This window comes from Mirounga angustirostris, unplaced genomic scaffold (assembly GCF_029215605.1).
Source record: "Mirounga angustirostris isolate CCGP_5_RB_7025 unplaced genomic scaffold, mMirAng1.0.hap1 SCAF_8, whole genome shotgun sequence".
NCBI lineage: Eukaryota > Metazoa > Chordata > Mammalia > Carnivora > Phocidae > Mirounga > Mirounga angustirostris.
The window spans coordinates 73,795,418-73,813,542 of NW_026991716.1; the positions used below are offsets into that span (position 1 = coordinate 73,795,418).

General features: G+C 38.8%; 1 long non-coding RNA gene across 1 annotated transcript in view; it reads left to right on the forward strand.

Annotated features, from left to right (window-relative positions):
* The first annotated feature begins 3,440 nt into the window (after positions 1-3,440).
* LOC135365578 (uncharacterized) overlaps positions 3,441-18,125 on the forward strand; it is a 90,844-nt gene continuing 76,159 nt past the window's right edge. The window contains exon 1 of the long non-coding RNA XR_010413688.1: positions 3,441-6,381. This is a non-coding gene — a long non-coding RNA (uncharacterized LOC135365578). The remainder of the gene's footprint in view (positions 6,382-18,125) is intronic.

Below are 18,125 nucleotides of genomic sequence, written 5' to 3' on the forward strand. Positions count from 1 at the left end.
ATACACACACACACACAGATTATTTTAATGAACTGGTTCATGCAATTGTGGGGCTGGCAAATCTGAAATTTGTAGGGCAGGCTGGCAGGCTGGAGACTCAGGGTGTATTGATGTTTCAGTCCTGAGTTTAAATTCCACAGGGCAGCATCCTGGAAACTAAAGCAGGGTTTTTATGTTATAGTCTTGAGACAGAATTCCTTCTTCTTTAAGAAAACTCAGTGTTTGCTCTTAAAGCCTTCAGCTGATTGGATGAGGCCCACCCACATTTTGGGAGGGAGGAAAACCTTCTTTATTCAAAGTCTACTGACTGTTAATGTTAATCACACATCTAAAACATAATTTCACAGCAATATCTAGAATGGGGATTTTGCTTTATGTCAGGTGTTGTACTGGACATTTTGAGGTAATAGCCCCTGCCTTGGAGTTGCCCACAGCTTGGCAAATTTTGGCTGATTTGGGATTGAGGAAAATATTAGTGATTGAGGGAAAAAACTGTATACTCATTGTAAGCCAGCTTTGGATGAAAAAACAAGTTTTACTGAATTATACTATATGGAAGTTTTTAATAATTTATCTTTAACTTAAAAGGAAGAATTCAAATATCTATGGATAAATATAAAAGTATTTTTAATTGTAATGACTCAGAAATGGAAATGTTAAGAGGCATTAAGATTAAAACAGCTGTCATTAGGTATTAATGTTTAGAGTCTAACAAACAATTGCACTGATTCGTACTAACCAACATCAGTCTCGGTGCTGATGCATTGTGTGTTTGTGAAAAACTGTGAGTGAGTTTTGATCAATTCACATTTGATTGATACAATAACTGCACCCAAATAGCCATTTACAAATAGCATCACTACAAATGAACTTCATTTAGAAATGAACCTCTAATAAAAATTCAATTCAATTTCACAATCATTTCTTTGGCATCTATTATATATATCTGAGGTACCAAGCGAGATGCTTTGATGGATGTTATAATGAGTAAAGCATGGGTTCAATTTTTAAAGATGAGGTCAGGGACTTTTTCTGTCTTCTTAACCACTATATTTCCAGTGTTTAGATAGTTCTTAATGCATAATTGACATTCAGATAAAGCTGTGTATGGTGTTAGTTATGATGTGAAGCTTTATATGTGAAGTACTTTAAGCAGAAAGTGGAATTAAGTCATAGAAGTGTGGGGCAGCAAAACAGATATCTTACCTTGCTTTTATCTAAGCACCTTGAAACCCAAAGATAAAGTGTGTGCACTCACATGTGCATGCACACAATCACTGTATCTAACTCTATTTTGCAAGATAGATGATGCCTTGAGCCCCTTTTCTACAAGTTGATAACTCCCTAACTAAAGGTGGATGTTAACAGATATGTAAGATCCTTGCAGTTACATTATGTGGATAACTATTATTTTCCATCACTGAGCATTATGAACAGACTAATTGAAACATTGAGGTTTTTTCTTTAAATATTAGCTATATCTTTTATTGAGACACTGGTTTTTCTGAGATATAAATATAAAATTACAAATAAAACTACTTTTTATTTATTTTTTATTTATTTATTTATTTATTTAAAGATTTTATTTATTTATTTGAGAGAGAGAATGAGAGAGAGCGAGCACATCAGAAGGGGGAGGGTCAGAGGGAGAAGCAGACCCCCTGCTGAGCAAGGAGCCCGATATGGGACTCGATCCTGGGACTCCAGGATCATGACCTGAACCGAAGGCAGTCGCTTAACCAACTGAGCCACCCAGGCGCCCATAAAACTACTTTTTAAAAGCTGACCATTATTTCTGAGTTTTCCTTGCACAGTTACTATGGATCTACCATGGATCCATGGGACAGTTACAGGTCCCAACAAGATCACCCAACTCTGGGAGTCATTTATCTTGTGTTATCTGAGATATGCATCTCATGGGCCCCAAGAATGCAGATTTGACTTGTTCAGCTCTCAGGGTGAATCTTATCATCTGGTAGTGAAGATTTTATATTACTCCAATTATAGATTAAATCTGGTTTTGTTTTTAAAGCAGCTCTTCCAATGCCTTCATTAGTAGAGGAAAAATTAGAATTTGTTGTTTTTGTTTTTGATCTTACTATCAAAGATGGGTAAATTCTTTTAGGTGTACAATATAATGATTCAACAATTCTATACATTACTCATTGCTCATCCCCTTCATCTATTTTACCCATTCCCCCACCCACCTCCCGTCTGGCAACTACCAGTTTGTTCTCAATAGTTAAGTTTGTTTCTTTATCTCTTCTTTCTTTGTTCATTTTTGTATTTCTTAAATTCCACATATGAGTGAGATCATATGGTATTTGTCTTTCTCTGACTGACTTATCTCACTTAGCATTATACTCTCTAGATCCATCTATGTTGTTGCAAATGGGATAATTTCATTCTTTTTTTAATGGCTGAATAATAGTCCATTGTGTATATGTGTGGATACACACACGCACACACACACACATCACATCACATCTTCTCTATCTATTCATCTATGGATGGACTCTGTATGTTAATTATACTTTAAAAAATGATAGGGGAATTCTTCTCCTTAGGAGATAACAGGCAATCTAGATGAATCTTTATGTATGACCTCTTTGTCTTTATTGAGAATTCTCTTATTTCCAGGCATTTGGGACACCCATTTCTGCCACAGGGTCATTAGACTTGGTTTATTCAGACCAGTCATCTTTCTCAACTGTGGCGTTAGCAAGGTATTATTCACATCACTCCCTGTGCCATTGAATATTTGCCTTTCTGGCTGCTGATAGAATCATCTTAGCTCTTTGTCTTGGTCTCAGGGAAAAAAAAAAAGTGTACTCACCTCACAAGCATGCAAAGTAATGAAGAAGCATTTCTGGGCCAAGGAATGTCAAAGCCAGTGTAGCTTTAAGAACTTCTGCATCTCCCTGATTCTCATGTTTTGATGCTGCAACTGCTGACCCTTGAGTTTTTAATGAGTGTCAGGTGTGTTCAATTTCAGAGCTCATGTGTTAAAGTCTGATCGCCATTGACCTGTCCTTCTGCCTTGGTTAAATGTCTTTACTATTTTAAAATTGAAAACTAAGAGGTCATATGACCTCACTGATATGAGGAATTCTTAATCGCAGGAAACAAACTGAGGGTTGCTGGAGTGGGGGGTGGGGTGGGAGGGATGGGGTGACTGGGTGATAGACACTGGTGAGGATATGTGCTCTGGTAAGCGCTGTGAATTGTGCAAGACTGTTGAATCTCAGATCTGTACCTCTGAAACAAATAATGCAATATATGTTAAGAAAAAAAGAAGAAGAAGAAGAAGGTAGCAGGAGGGGAAGAATGAAGGGGGGGAAATCGGAGGGGTAGACGAACCATGAGAGACGATGGACTCTGAAAAACAAACTGAGGTTTCTAGAGGGGAGGGGGGTGGGAGGATGGGTTAGCCTGGTGATGGGTATTGAGGAGGGCACATTCTGCATGGAGCACTGGGTGTTATGCACAAACAATGAATCATGGAACACTACATCTAAAACTAATGATGTAATGTATGGGGATTAACAAGAATAAAAAAAAAACTAAGAGAACCTCTTCTTTTAAAATGACTGCTGGGTGAAAATTGACTAAATGATTAAAAGAGTTCTTCTTTTTCTTTTTAAAAAACAGAGTCTCACATTCTAAGCAACCAGGTTTAGATGCCAGAAACTGTCTGTAGGGGGAGAGCCTGGAAGACCTTGTTGGACTTCCGTCTCCGGTTTAGAGACTGAAAGCCAAGGTTTGTTTTGAGGACTCTTTGGAAAGTATGTGGAAGTATCTAAAGGTCTGTGACAATTTCAAGGGTAAACTAGAGTAGTGGACTCTCATGAGTCTGTACTTGCTCTTGATGTTGGCTAAAGTTGAAAAACTGAGGCTGCCATATCTCTGTGTGTCTGTAAGAGAGAAAATAAGTGCATTTCCCCTTTGTACAAAGAAGCTAGTTTTGTATAAGCTCTTTTGCATCTGCATCTAGGAATTTTGGGGGGAACCTTTTGGAAATTAATCAGTTGAAGGGATTTGTCATTTGTGCACAAATGTCTAATGTTTAAATCAAATAAAAGGCACATCTAATTCAAATAAAAAGTGTATGGGCTGAAGGCACTAGATACTTCTGAAAGTGGTGGGTAGAGGATTTAGAAACAGGATGATTGGTTGAAAGTGTCTAAAAGAGACACCTGGGCCCCCAGATCCCTCTCTCCTGCAGTCGGTAAAGCCCTTCCCACACCTGCCAGAAAATTGGAGGATTCTGTGTGGAGAGCCTGAATTCTAGGGATGCTCAGGCACAGATGAAAGTTGGGGTGACAAGCCTTGATGAAATTCTTTGATAAAAGCAGTAGGGGATGTACATAAGAATTAGATTAGATTATTGAAACTGATTTGCATGGCTTAGAAAAGAGAAAACTAATTTGTTTGTCCTTTACTGGTTTGAATAATGAGCCTAAATATGTGTTGGAGAGAAATATTAAGTGGAATGTGAATGATCCTTTCTGGTTTGTCTACAGGCTTTTCTCAACAGACAAATTCCTGGGGTTATAAATTGAAATTGTATTCTCTCTTTGCTTTAAAAAAAAGTCATTTTATAAAAATACAAAGTTATAGAATACAGTGTATTTTCTCTGTTCTCTCTGATTGGAATGATTCTTATTTAGATGTTAGACTTCCTGATTGATCCACTGATTTTCTTATTTTTTTTCTTTCTTGTTTTCTTGTTCTAGTCTCTGGGAGACTTTCTCAACTTTATTTTCCAGTGCTTCTTGTGAATTCTTCATCTCTGCCATTGTATTTTTAATTCCCAGGGGCGTTCTTGTGTTCTCTGACAGTGCTTTGTTTTTTTTGGCTTCCTATTTTTAATTCATGGATGCAATATCTTCTCTTATCTTCTGAGGAGAATTAATTATTATATTTTGAAGCTTTCTTAGCTACCTGCTCTGTTCCTCTGAGTTTTTCTTTCTTTCTTTAAAAAAAGTATTCCTATATGTTCATTTTGATTCCTGTCTTTAGTGACAAAGGATGATTTTTTAAGATAGAAGCAGTAAAAAACTGACCGTTAATTGTATTTGGGTGGAGGAGGCTAAACCAGTGAGCCTTACTCTAGGAAGTTCTGTCTGGATTGTTCTGTTGGGTGACCACCAACTCTCAGCCTCTTTAGATCTTTTCTCTAGGATTGATCAGTTTCTCCAGAGAGAAATCTACCAGTTTTCTGTGGAAAGAGCCCAAGCCTGCTTGCCAGGCCCTGCCAGCTGAGTGAGGACTAGGGTTTGAGATTTTTTTAATTTCTTGTTTTTAGTAAGACATCTCACACCCACCTTCATATGTACCCAAGCCCAGAATTGGGTACTGAATCAGTTTCCCAGACAATAATTCTCTAGTCTTCTGGCAGGGTGTGGGAGGGGCTTTCATCTGGCTGAAGTTGGTGGGAAAGGGGTTCTGGGGTCCTACCTCCCTCTTTTACACATTCTCACTCTGATTTTTAGAACCATTGCTCTGCTGCCTTTGGAGGGATCTGATGCCTTCATCCCTGAGGTGTTATACCAGACTTTAGCAATCTGGTCTGCTTGCCAAATCATAATCCTTTCTCCCTCAATCCCTGTCTCTTTTTCATAAATGAAGCTTTACTGGAACATGGCCATGCCACTAGCTGTGTATTGCCCTATTGCTGCTTTTGCTTTACGAAGAAGACTTGACTGATTGTGACAGAGACCCCATGACCTGCAAGGCTTAAATCTGGGCCTTTACCTAAACCACTTTGCAGACTCCTAAACTGCACTACAATGTGAATCAATCCATTTCTTGGACTTCTCTTGTTGACTTGGGTTTCAGTGCTTTCTGATTTACTAAATTGATTATCATTTGTTCATCTGTTTTCTGGTTTTCAAAATTTTATTACTGCTTTATGTTCTGCCATTCTCTTTGTCTTTGTTGGTTTATACCTTTCCTCTCTCCCTTAGAGAAATTTTAGCAGAGTTTTAGGAGTGACATAGAGGTAAACCTTTGAATTCACTCTGCCATATCCAGTTAGAAGTATGAGGTAGAAGTTAGCAACCTCATTATAAAAGAAAAGCAAGTTTGCAAGAAGTTGATTGCTCAAGGTCACAGGACAGAACTAGGATGCAAGTGCACGTCTCTTAGACCCCCCAGAAGGTAATTACGTAAGCAGGGGTAGCTATTTTGTTTTGTTCTCTGCTATAGCTTTAGGACCTTGCCTGGCATTTAGGATGTATTAGATAAACGTTTATTTTACTTGTTGTTAAGTCCACATTTGTAACCATAATGTTCCTCTATTGTCTCCAAGAAATGCTGATCTTCTTAAGGATACGTGTTTCAGTTTTGGGACTGTTCACATTATGGATTTGGATTCATGTAAGTCTGGGTTTGTCACTCACTTCCATATGGTATAGGAACAGAGGCTATAACTCTTTGATTTTTACTGTTTTCCAATTTTGTTCTTACTCAATTCAGTATGCCTAAAGAGACATGGTGTCTGGAAGCTCATTGAAAAGTATGAAGTGTGAACTATAAGGTTCTATTTCCATAATGCATAAAAATATTAAGTATCACTAAATGTGTAATATAAAATTAGTATCAAATAATTTGTGCTCCTTCTTCAAACACTTTCTTGACTTGACTTTAGGATATTGGACCCTTGGTCTACTTCTACATCATTGTCCATTTGTTCTCAATCTTCTTAGCCGGCTTTTCCTTTTCATTCCAATCTCTTGGTTGTGAGAAAAAAAAATTGTAACTTTATAGTGGAGAAATCAGATAACACCTTGACTAGGTAATTAAAATTAACATTATCAGGGGGGCGCCTGGGTAGCTCAGTTGGTTAAGTGCCCAACTCTTGATTTTGGTTTGGGGCATGATCTCAGGGTCTTGAGATCGAGTACCTCATTGGGCTCTACACTGCCATGGGGAGTTTGCTTGAAATTCTCTCTCTCTGTCCTTTTGCCCCTCCCCGCTAAAATAAATAAATAAATATTTAAAATTAACATTACCAGTAAAGGGCAGATGGACATTGAGTTCCTCTAGATGTGCTAACTTGGGAAGGACACAATATCACTTAGGTAGTATTCTGGCTGGGATCCATTTCCTGAACCAAGTAACTAAGGAAACATCATAGAAACCCAAAATGAGTAATGTATTGTTTGGGACATGACAACTAATGAAATACCTGATTCTAGACAGGATTCTATACAGGAGAGAAAAAAGGCTGTAAAGGACGTTGTTAGGTAAATAGATAAAATTGGATCACGGATGGGAGGTTAGTTAAAATTATTGTATTAATGCTAAATTTACTGAAGTTGCTTACCATACAGTGGTTATATAAGTGAATATTCCCATTCTTATGAAATACACATTTAAGTGTTTAGGGGCAAAGGGCCATGATGCATGCAACTTTCAAATGGTTCCAAGAAATTATACACACACACACACACACACACACACACCACAAGTGATAAAGGAAATGGGATAAAATGTTAACAATAGACAAATCTGGATAAAAGGCATATAAGTCGTCTTTGTACTATTATATTTTCACTTTTATGTAAGTTTGAAATTATTTCCAAATAAAAAGATTTAAAAAAGTAATCTTTTAAATCATGTCCTATAAGGTCTTTTGTAATCTGGTCCCTACCAGTTCTCTTACCTTTTTTTTTTTTTTTTAATTTTTTTAGATTTTATTTATTTGAGAGAGAGAGAGAGAACAAGCAGGGGGAACAGCAGAGGGAGAGGGAGAGGGAGAAGCAGACTCTCCACTGAGCAGAGAGCCTGATGCGGCGCTCGATCCCAGGACCCCAGGATCATGACCTGAGCTGAAGGCAGACGCTTAACGACTGAGCCACCCAGGTGCCCCAGTTCTCTTACGTTCTATCTGATGTTCACTCTCCCCCTCCCTGGGACCTGGAATACACCAGACTTGTTCTAGACCTTGGAATTTTACATCTGCTTTTCCCTCTGCCTGGAATGCTCTCTCTGCATCTCTTCAGGGCTAGTGCCCTCACATCACTGAGATTCAGGTCTCTGTCCAAATGTCGTCCCCTCAGAGAGGCCTTCCCAGAAGTGCTGTGCCTTCCTTCTTTACACTTATCACTAACTAAAATTGTTCACTTTTTAAAAAAAGATTTTATTTATTTATTTGAGAGAGAGAGGGGGGAGGGGGCAGAAGGAAAGGGAGAGAGAGAATCTCAAGCAGACTCCATACTGAATTAGAGCCCAATGCAGGACTCAACCTCACAACCCTGAGATCATGACCTGAGTTGAGGTCAAGAGTCATACACTTAATCGACTGAGCCACCCAGGCGCCCTGTTCACTTTTTTGTTGTGTGTTTTTTTCAAGTGAAAACTTGAAAACTTGCCATTTCTATTGGAATTTATTGAAAAGAAGGAAAGAAAACAGTATCAGCTTGGATGAGGCTTTGGGAATGATTTCAAAACAAGGGTTCAAAGGTTAGGGGTAGTAAGGTAGATAATGCTACAGCCACTGATAAAGGCCCTTCTCCTTCTCTCTAGCCTAATGACTCTCATTTTGGGGGAAAAACCCCTATAGGGATATGCTAATGATCTCAAAGGTTTTACGAAATTCTCAGAATATTATTGATTTTTATGATATTAAATTTAAAGAAGAAACCATGTCTTCAGGAGAATTAAAAGGGACATTATAGTGAAAGTCTGTATCTCAGTGCCTGCTATGTGGAAGGTGTTCCACAAAAGGATTTTTAATTTGAGAGGTGTCAGTAATTCAAAAGCCTGGGCATCATTGTTCTGTGATTTTCTGAATATTGAATTAACAGGACCTTGGGAAAGAGAGCTGAAGCTTTATCTGAGATCCTTGACCATTGATCGTTGCAGAAATTCAGGATTATTTGATCATTTAAGTGATTGAAGTTTTCATATAATAAAGCTGTTTTCATGGCTTAATGGATGTGAGTTTGTTATCAACAGGTCCTTGTTGATTTGGTAGTGTTGGGGAGGAAGATATTTATTTTATCCTTCAAGATTCTTTTGGCTGGTTTAAGAATTAAACTGACATGAGACAGATTAACAGAAGAAAATAAAATTTAATTGCTTATGTATAGTGAATCCACATAAACATGAGAGATTCCAAAGATAGTCAGGCAAAATGTGGCATATACGTCACCCAGAGCAAAGGAGAAGGGAGTACAGGTTTGGGACTTCAAAAGGAAGGAAGATAATTCACAGGAAGATGAAAAAAAGTAAATGTTTGATAAGCAAATATTTGCTGGGCCACAGAGAAACAATGGGACACAGAGAGCAATTTTAATAAGCAAACTTTGCTATGTTCCTCCTTGTCCACACCTAGTTCATATACTATAGTTACCTGTGGTGAGAGCTCCCTTCCTGGAGGAGGTCTTGTATCTAAAATTTTTTAGCCAGTTAGTGGGAAGGTGAAAGGTTCTTCCCGAGTTTTCTGGAAGAAAATCTGGAAAAAGAATCAGTCCCAAATAATCCACATGCCAAAGATACACATTTTGGGGTGGCAAGTTTTGCTCTCCTGAAGTAGCAAAAATTCTCTAAAAGAGGCAGTACACTGGTAATCCTTTCTCTACTCTCTGTACATGGTAAACTTACTCTATGATGAGAAAAACATGTGCCCATGTGTTGTTGGGGAGCTCCTGCTCTTGCTGATTTGAAAGAGGGAAATTGTAAAACTTAAGCCCGACCTTCCCCAGGCTAAAATATAAGCTCTTCAGCCTGGCTCTTCTTCAGCTTCTTCTTCAGCTCTTCTTTCCTTCTTGATCCAGCTCTTCTCCAGCCCCATCTTCCCTAAAAGTTTGGGTCTTGCAGACATATTGATGTAACCACTGATGGCTCTCTGGAAACCCAGTTATCTATCTTGCATCCATGCTCCCTCTCCCTGAAGTGAACTCTTACCATGTTTCTTCCGTCTGTTCTTTCAGAGTCATCTCAGGCACCCCTGGGCAACTTCCTTGACTCTTTTGGTCTGCAATCCCTTTTACAGGGCATCATTTCATCTGATCCTCATAGCAATACATGATTTAGGAAGGACAGTTATTAGTCAAGAGCATTCCCATTGGGAAAGCAGATCAAGAGAAGCAAGTTGCCCAAGGCCATAAAGCTGATAAATGATGGGATCATGATTGGTGCCCAGATCTTCTTACACTAATTCTAATGTTTTACTCCCATATTTCACGTTGATTTTGGACGAGTGAGGCCGGGATAGAATTTACTTCTTGTTTTAGCTGCAATTTTTGGGTGAGAATGAGGGATAATTTCCTGAGAAAAATTGTGTTTTACTTTATGAATACACATTTATTTTGAGTTCAATAGTTATCTCCTAGTATGAATGTGGTTTTAGAATGAATATCTATTCACAGCCTTCTTTATAAGTTTTTTGGATTAGGAAGTTGCCTATATTAAGATTTAATCACACCTACCTAGATCAGAGGTCAGCAGGACCTGATTCCTAGAGGAACAAAGTTATAATATTGCCCTTTCACCTCTCTCCTACTCAAGGGCTCTGCTTATGTAGTGATTTCTTCATTGCTATTGGGCAAAGCTTTACTAGATGATAGTCAATTTACCATATGTAGGCAGTGGACATGACAGCGACTAACTTTTCTTGGAAAGTTAAATTTTGATATTTAACACAATTTATTATTATTATTATTAGTGAATATACTGTTTATTTTTTAAAGTTTTTATTTAAATTCCATTTAGTTAACATACAGTGTAAAATTAATTTCGGGTGTACAATTTGGTGATTAAACAGTTACATACAACACCTGGTGCTCATCACAAGTACACTTCTTAATCTCCATCGTCTATTTAACCTATCCCTATTTTTAATTATTTTTTATGTTTGCTTTTTTTTTTTTAAGATTTATTTATTTTAGAGAGAGATCATGAGTGGGAGGGGCAGAGAGGGGGAGAGAATCTCAAGCAGACTCCTCACTGAGCATGGAACCTGACCCAGGGCTTGATTTCACAACCCTGAGATCATGATCTGAGCCGAAACCAAGAGTCAGACGCTCAATCGACTGTGCCACCCAGGTGCCCCTGTTATGTTTTTCTTAATTCAATTTTGTTTCTGTGTTTTATTTCTCCAAGCACTTCTTCACTTCTTTGCCTAGTTTATATTTTTAAATGCTCATGGCCACCTCTTCTATTAAGTCTTTTCTGAGACATTTAACATCTCCAGGTTTTTCCCCCATCAATCAATCTTTCCATGTTTGGACACATTTTTATTTTTATTAACTTGCTTTAGATTCTCTTTAAACATACTAAAAAAATATCTTGGGAATGATCTCATCAGTCAGATGCAAGGGTAGAGAATAAAGACATCCCCTTCCTTAGTCTAATTTAATGCTGCATTTACTGCTAATTTGGATTATTTATGCCCAAGGACCATAAATTTCCCAGGATTCTCCTTACACTCTCTTTTCATGGAAAAGATGAGGAAAAGGTTAGGGTTTGGTGACAGGTGCTTTGTCTTGGGATTCAACAGAAGATGCTAGACTAAAACTTGAAATGGTTTCCATTGGAGACTGCAACAGAGGTCAGAGTCTTGGCAGTTTTCAACGAAGAGTTCAAGATGAAGTACCTACATGTCCCTTGAAATGCGCAGAGAGTATTAGTAGGGACTCTGGTAATGGAATCCTGGAGATCCAGGGCTGAAGTTGGGGAAGGAAGGTGACTAGAGCAGGAGCAGGCTGAGGAAGACCAAGAAGTGGCAGGGACAGAGTTGACACTCAGGAGAGTGGGGCAGGCTGTTTGCACTGGGGTTCCATTGCAGTGGAGGCTTGGGAATGAGGCTGTTATCATAACTGGGACATGGATCAATGGAACGATAACTCAGTGTTGGACTTCTGTTGACCACATTACATGACATCTTGTGTTCCATTCTCCTAGAAACTTCCTTGCAAATGATTCTCTGTTAATGCAAGGAGAGATGATTAAAATGGAACTCTTAACTTCACTCACTTTCTTTTCTCTTGAGAACTAAGATATTTTTGCCATTTTCATTCTTGGGACAGTCAGTATTCTGTCTTTGTTGATTAATCTAGAGAAGCAATTATATTGGTTAGAATTTTACTTCATGAAGCAGAAGAAGATATCTCATTGGTAAACTTGAGAGCTTGGTCATGATGAGGAGAATGGATTTAGAGAAACTTCACCCTGTCAATTGAAAAACAAAGGGGATGTCTCTAAGGCAGTCCCTAAATTCCTGGCCATCAGCTCCATCCAGCCTTCTTCCCCTCCCCCATACTTATGTAGTGATATCTCCCTGTCCCCACCGCAGGACTAAGAGCACTCTAGTTTCTGAGCAGGAAATACATTAGCAGTTGGATTGCTGATAGTAAATAAAAAGCAGAATTTTTGACTTAATTCTTGCTCCCTAAAGAGCAGATGCTGGGTGCCCATGATAGCAGGATTTCCTTAGACAAAGACAGACTTGCAAGACTGTCTCTCTCCAACCATTGAGAGACCCTTTGGTCTCACCCTCTCATGAGGTCCATGAACCATTGGGTCTCTGGGTTGTTATGGCTCTACTGCTGGGGTCAGCTATGATTGTTTCCTAGTCGCATGTTACTTGGTCAAATACTCTTTCCTCCTGGTTGGTATTGCCAAGTTCAGGCATGCCTCATACCTAAGACAGTGCTTATTATGGCAGGTGCTGACTATGGCTGGAACCGTCGCCACCATGACCATTATTACCACCACAACACAACAAAATAACTGGGAAGGAGTAGATTTGGGAAGAAAATAACAGGAGGAAGCTTGCTCTCTTTGAATGAGAACTTGAAATTTGCCACCTGTTTCTAGAGCAGGTTTTTTTTTTTTTTTTAAAGATTTATTTATTTGACAGAGAGAGACACAGAGAGAGGGGGAACACAAGCAGGGGGAGTGGGAGAGGGAGAAGCAGGCTTCCCTCAGAGCGGAGAGCCCGATGCGGGGCTCGATCCCAGGACCCTGGGATCATGACCTGAGCCGAAGGCAGACGCTTAACTGACTGAGCCACCCAGGCGCCCCTAGAGCAGGTTTATTGGTTGCCCAATCTGTATTTATTTATTTTAGCTAGGATCTCCTCCTGGAATTGAAATATAGATTAGAGTGGCAGTCATAATTTGGAGAGGAATATATGATAATGCCTATGCCTGTGTTCTTAAATCATGAAAACAAATAAAACAAAGAACAACAATAGAAACAGCGTGAAAGACCAACATGAACAATAAAAAGCCCTCAAAACAACCAACCCCCTCAAACATTTGATTCATGGATTTTTTTTTCATACTCTGTGTGAAGGGGAGATGTTCCAGAATTAGAAACTCCCCCTTTAAATGTTGGAATTCTTAATAAATTTATATCTTCAAATTTCAAAGAATAATCAATAGAAAAAAAGGATTTATTAAAATTGTGGATGGTGGGCAGTGAAAAGGACCTTCTATAATGAGAAGATAATTTCATTTTCCTCCAATATGTTTCAATACAATTTAAAATATCATGTCAACCTTATCTTCAAATTATTTGGGCTTGCAGGCAAATATCCCTGCAGCTCAAACCTTTAAGATGCTCTCAAAAATAAATAACATTAAAGCTCTTTAGCGATGCAAATGAGCTTTTGACATTAGTGGAAACAGTTTCAATGTGTTGATAAACTGCAACTTAATTAGCAAGCTGCTGTAACTAAGTCACATTTAATGAAAAATAATGCTGATGTATATTTACACATCTCCTGCTTGTACCTCAAATAAAAATGCACTGTAATAAGTTTTCTCATGAAGGTACTATAGCTGTGTGAAATATATAAATGACATCCTAAAAAAACCAAAATATTAAACTTTTCTGACGGGGCATTTAAAGATGTTAATTGTGAACAGTGATGCTATCTCACTAAATTTTGAATATTTAAACTTCAGCATCTCACATGGGATGTGCTATTCCTTCTCCTCCTCGAATTGTCTGGGTAAAACCTGTGCATCCTTTGAACCACAGCTCAGATGTCAGCTCCTTCAGGTAAACTTTCTTATTCTTCCTCCTTCCTTTGAATACCCACCCCCTTTTCTTTTATCTCTCTTAAAATATTTGACTCTCCCTGCCTTCCTTGCCTTGTAGACTTTGTCCTACTTGTACTACTAGGTAAACTCTCTGAGAACCACAATTCATTTCCTTCACTTTTGCAAGTCTTACAATGAGGTTATTATAGAAGTTAATGTAAAATACATGCCTCTTTATTCCATTAACCTGCATTTTCTCCACCGATATTATCCCTAGCTAAAATGACTGCATTTTTCTGTGGTTGTTTCTTACTCACTAATCATCTAGCAGTCTCAACCAAAACAAAGCCCCACAAAGAGCAGGGACTTACCTGTCTTGTTCACGTCAGTATTTCCAGCACTTAGTGTAGCTGACACATAGTAGGAGCTCAATAAATGTTGTGGGCTGATTAGATAATCGAATGTAGAGAGGTATAAATTATACCGTGATGCGAATAACATAGAGGAAAAGCTATGTTAGGGGCCCAGTTATCTTTATTGATTCACAGGTGTATCTCAAACCTCAAGTCCCATCAAGTCATTTTCATGATAATTCCAAGTCCATTCTCTTTTTCACTGCATCATGTATCGCAAGCACCATTGGCCAGATAAGAAATGGAAGTACAGTGAGAATATATAACTCACTCATAGTTACAAGGTATTGATGGGGGAGACGAGATCAGAATTTACAGCTCTTGAATTGGGGCCCATAAATCTCTTCCTCTGTCTTCAATTTGTGGTAGATTTACTGTGAAACCAAGGGAGTGTAAACTTCAGGCCCCCTCCCTTGCACAGGCCCCTTCCAAAGACCTGGGCCCAATTTTTTATTTGTAATTTTTAATTCCTTTTCTTTTAAAGAGGACCCTCTCATCCTCCAATATATGAACCTCATGCCCCACAAAATCTAGATCCATCCCTCCTCCACCTCCAAGTTCTAACTTTGCCCCAGTTTTGCACAATCACTACCCCTGTGTTTTTTGACATCTGGACACTGTTGTTTTCTGCTTTTCTTGAGATTTCTGACTTCCCTCTATGGGTTGATACTCCACCAAAGCTTTCCCCCATCTCAGAAATCCTCAAAAAGACATAGATTAGTAATCTACGAAGTTCAAATACACATGTTGATTTTATAATTTACCCTGGCCTTTAGTTACATGCATATTCTGAATTTTTTATTGTTTTAAGACATATTCAAAGTCCGGATTTAGAGAGGATTTTATTGTATTTAGTCTGAAGGCAGGTTTGTTTTTCTCCATAACAAACTAGGTCCCTAAGTGTAATGAAAAGTGCTCATCTTTAATAAATACCTGAAGAGACCCAGGTCATTGTTGCAAACATAAAATTCCATCAACTTTAAGAACCAAGCAGCATAGCTCTGCAGGAATTGGGGGGGCATCAGATACCCATGATGTTTTAGCTTTTAATTCCCCTCCAGGTGTAAGCATTGCGTTTTTCATTTTTTTTTTTCAAAATTATTTCCAGAATGCATTGGAAACCCAAAGCTGTCTTTTTCATCTTTACCATTTTCTCTAAACATCCTCTTGGATTTTAGAATTTGGTTGTTCTTTAATTGTTGAAGATTCCATAGTGAAAAGCACCTTTTCTTTTTCCTTCTTTACTTGTATTTTTCAGCTTCTAAAAATAATGCACACTATAGCAGCAGCTGTGAGCATAAATAAAAACATAATATTAAATGATTTGGAGTGCAAACAAAATATTCCAGGCCAGTTCTTGCATCCCCCTACGCCAGCCTTGGAAGAGTTTTTATGTTGCTGGGTCAGTTGGTGGGAAGGCTCCAGGGAAATAAGGGAAGCCAGCTGCTGGAGACTAAATAGCTGCTCTCTGCTCCTGCAGGTGCTGGGCCAGTACCAGGACATAGTAGGTGCTTAGCAAATGTCTGCTGAATTTGTTGCCAGTACTAGGAACCTAGAATGGTAGCAGTGCAGGAAAATGATAATGATAGCCACCATTTACTGAGCACCTACCAAGTGTTCAATCTATATGCACTATCTAGAAGGGCACTGCACATTTTGGGTGAGCTATTCTGATGCAGCTGTTATTTTTTTTTAAGTTGGAGTGTAGCTGACATACCACATTAGTTTCAGGTGTGCAATATAGTGGTTCAGCGTTTATATGCATTGCAAAATGATCACCAGGATAAATCTAGCTACCATCTGTAACCATACAAAGTTGTTACATGTTATTAACTACATTCCCAATACTGTACATTTTATCCCCACATGTTATTTATTTTATAACTGGAAGTTTATACCTTGTAATCTTCTTCCCCTATTTTGCCCATCCCCCACATCCCTCCTCCCCTGTTCTCTGTTTCTGTGAGTATGTTTCTGTTTATTTTGCTTGTTCGTTTGTTTTGTTCTTTTTTAGATTCCACATATAAGTGAAGTCATATGGTATTTGTCTTTCTCTGTCTGACTTAGTTCACTTGGCATAGTACACTCTAGATCCTTCCATGTTGTTGCAAATGGCAAGATCTCATTCTTTTTTTAAAAATTTTTATTGTTATGTTAATCACCATACACTACATCATTAGTTTTTGATGTAGTGTTCCATGATTCATTGTTTGTGCATAACACCCAGTGCTCCATGCAGAGCGTGCCCTCATTAATACCCATCACCAGGCTAACCCATCTGATCTCATTCTTTTTTTAATGTTAATATTCCATTGTAGATATATATCACATCTTCCTTATCCACTCATCTATTTTGATGTAACTATTTGGAGGAGGCCGTGAACATTTTAACAAACCATGATGTTTTCAGGTTTCTTTCTTACCAAATCATTGACATTCTCACTCTGTTTCTGACCCACAGCCCAGTACCACCTTCTAGTCCTGGGATAGGGTCCTGGCAGGGGTGAAGAATAGGTATCCTCTCACTTGAAAGCACATGTTCATATGATTACCACGTTTGCTAAACACAAAAAGCCTTCTCATGTCATCAGTTGTCCGAAAAAGGCATTTCTTTTTTTTTTATTCTTATGTTAATCCCCATACATTACATCATTAGTTTTAGATGAAGTGTTCCATGATTCATTGTTTGTGCATAACACCCAGTGCTCCATGCAGAATGTGCCCTCCTCAATACCCATCACCAGGCTAACCCATCCTCCCACCCCCCTCCCCTCTAGAAACCTCAGTTTGTTTTTCAGAGTCCATCGTCTCTCATGGTTCGTCTACCCCTCCGATTTCCCCCCCTTCATTCTTCCCCTCCTGCTACCTTCTTCTTCTTCTTTTTTTTTTCTTAACATATATTGCATTATTTGTTTCAGAGGTACAGATCTGAGATTCAACAGTCTTGCACAATTCACAGCGCTTACCAGAGCACATACCCTCCCCAGTGTCTATCACCCAGTCACCCCATCCCTCCCACCCCACCCCCCACTCCAGCAACCCTCAGTTTGTTTCCTGCAATTAAGAATTCCTCATATCAGTGAGATCATATGATACATGTCCGAAAAAGGCATTTCTATTCATTCTCTGAGAATTCACTCCTGTGTATCTCACAGCCTCAGATGTCTCCCTGAACATTCAATAGTTATATTCAATGATTTTTAATTAATAAGCACATGTACCTGCTTAATAATAAACCTTTTTGATTTCTAGTTGAAAAAACTGGAGCAGTGAATCTCAGTGCTGCTAGAGGGACATATTGGAATAGAAGTTTTTTAAAAAAATTTTTTAAATTTGAGAGAGAGAGATAGCGAGAGAGAATAGGAGCAAAGGGGGGGAGCAGGGAGAGGGAGAAGCAGGCTCCCCACTGAGCAGGGAGCCCTATGTGGGGCTCAATCCCAGGACCCTGGGATCATGACCTGAGCCGAAGGCAGATGCTTAATGACTGAGCCAGCCAGGCGCCCCTGGAATAGAAGTTTTAAAAAAGGATATTTAGTATGTAATATAATTTCATCCCCAGAAAAAGATAAAAATCATGATTAAGGGGCGCCTGGGTGGCTCAGTCGTTAAGCGTCTGCCTTCAGCTCAGGTCATGATCTCAGTGTCCTGGGATCGAGCCCCACATCGGGCTCTCTGCTCCATGGGAAGCCTGCTTCTGCCTCTCCCATTTCCC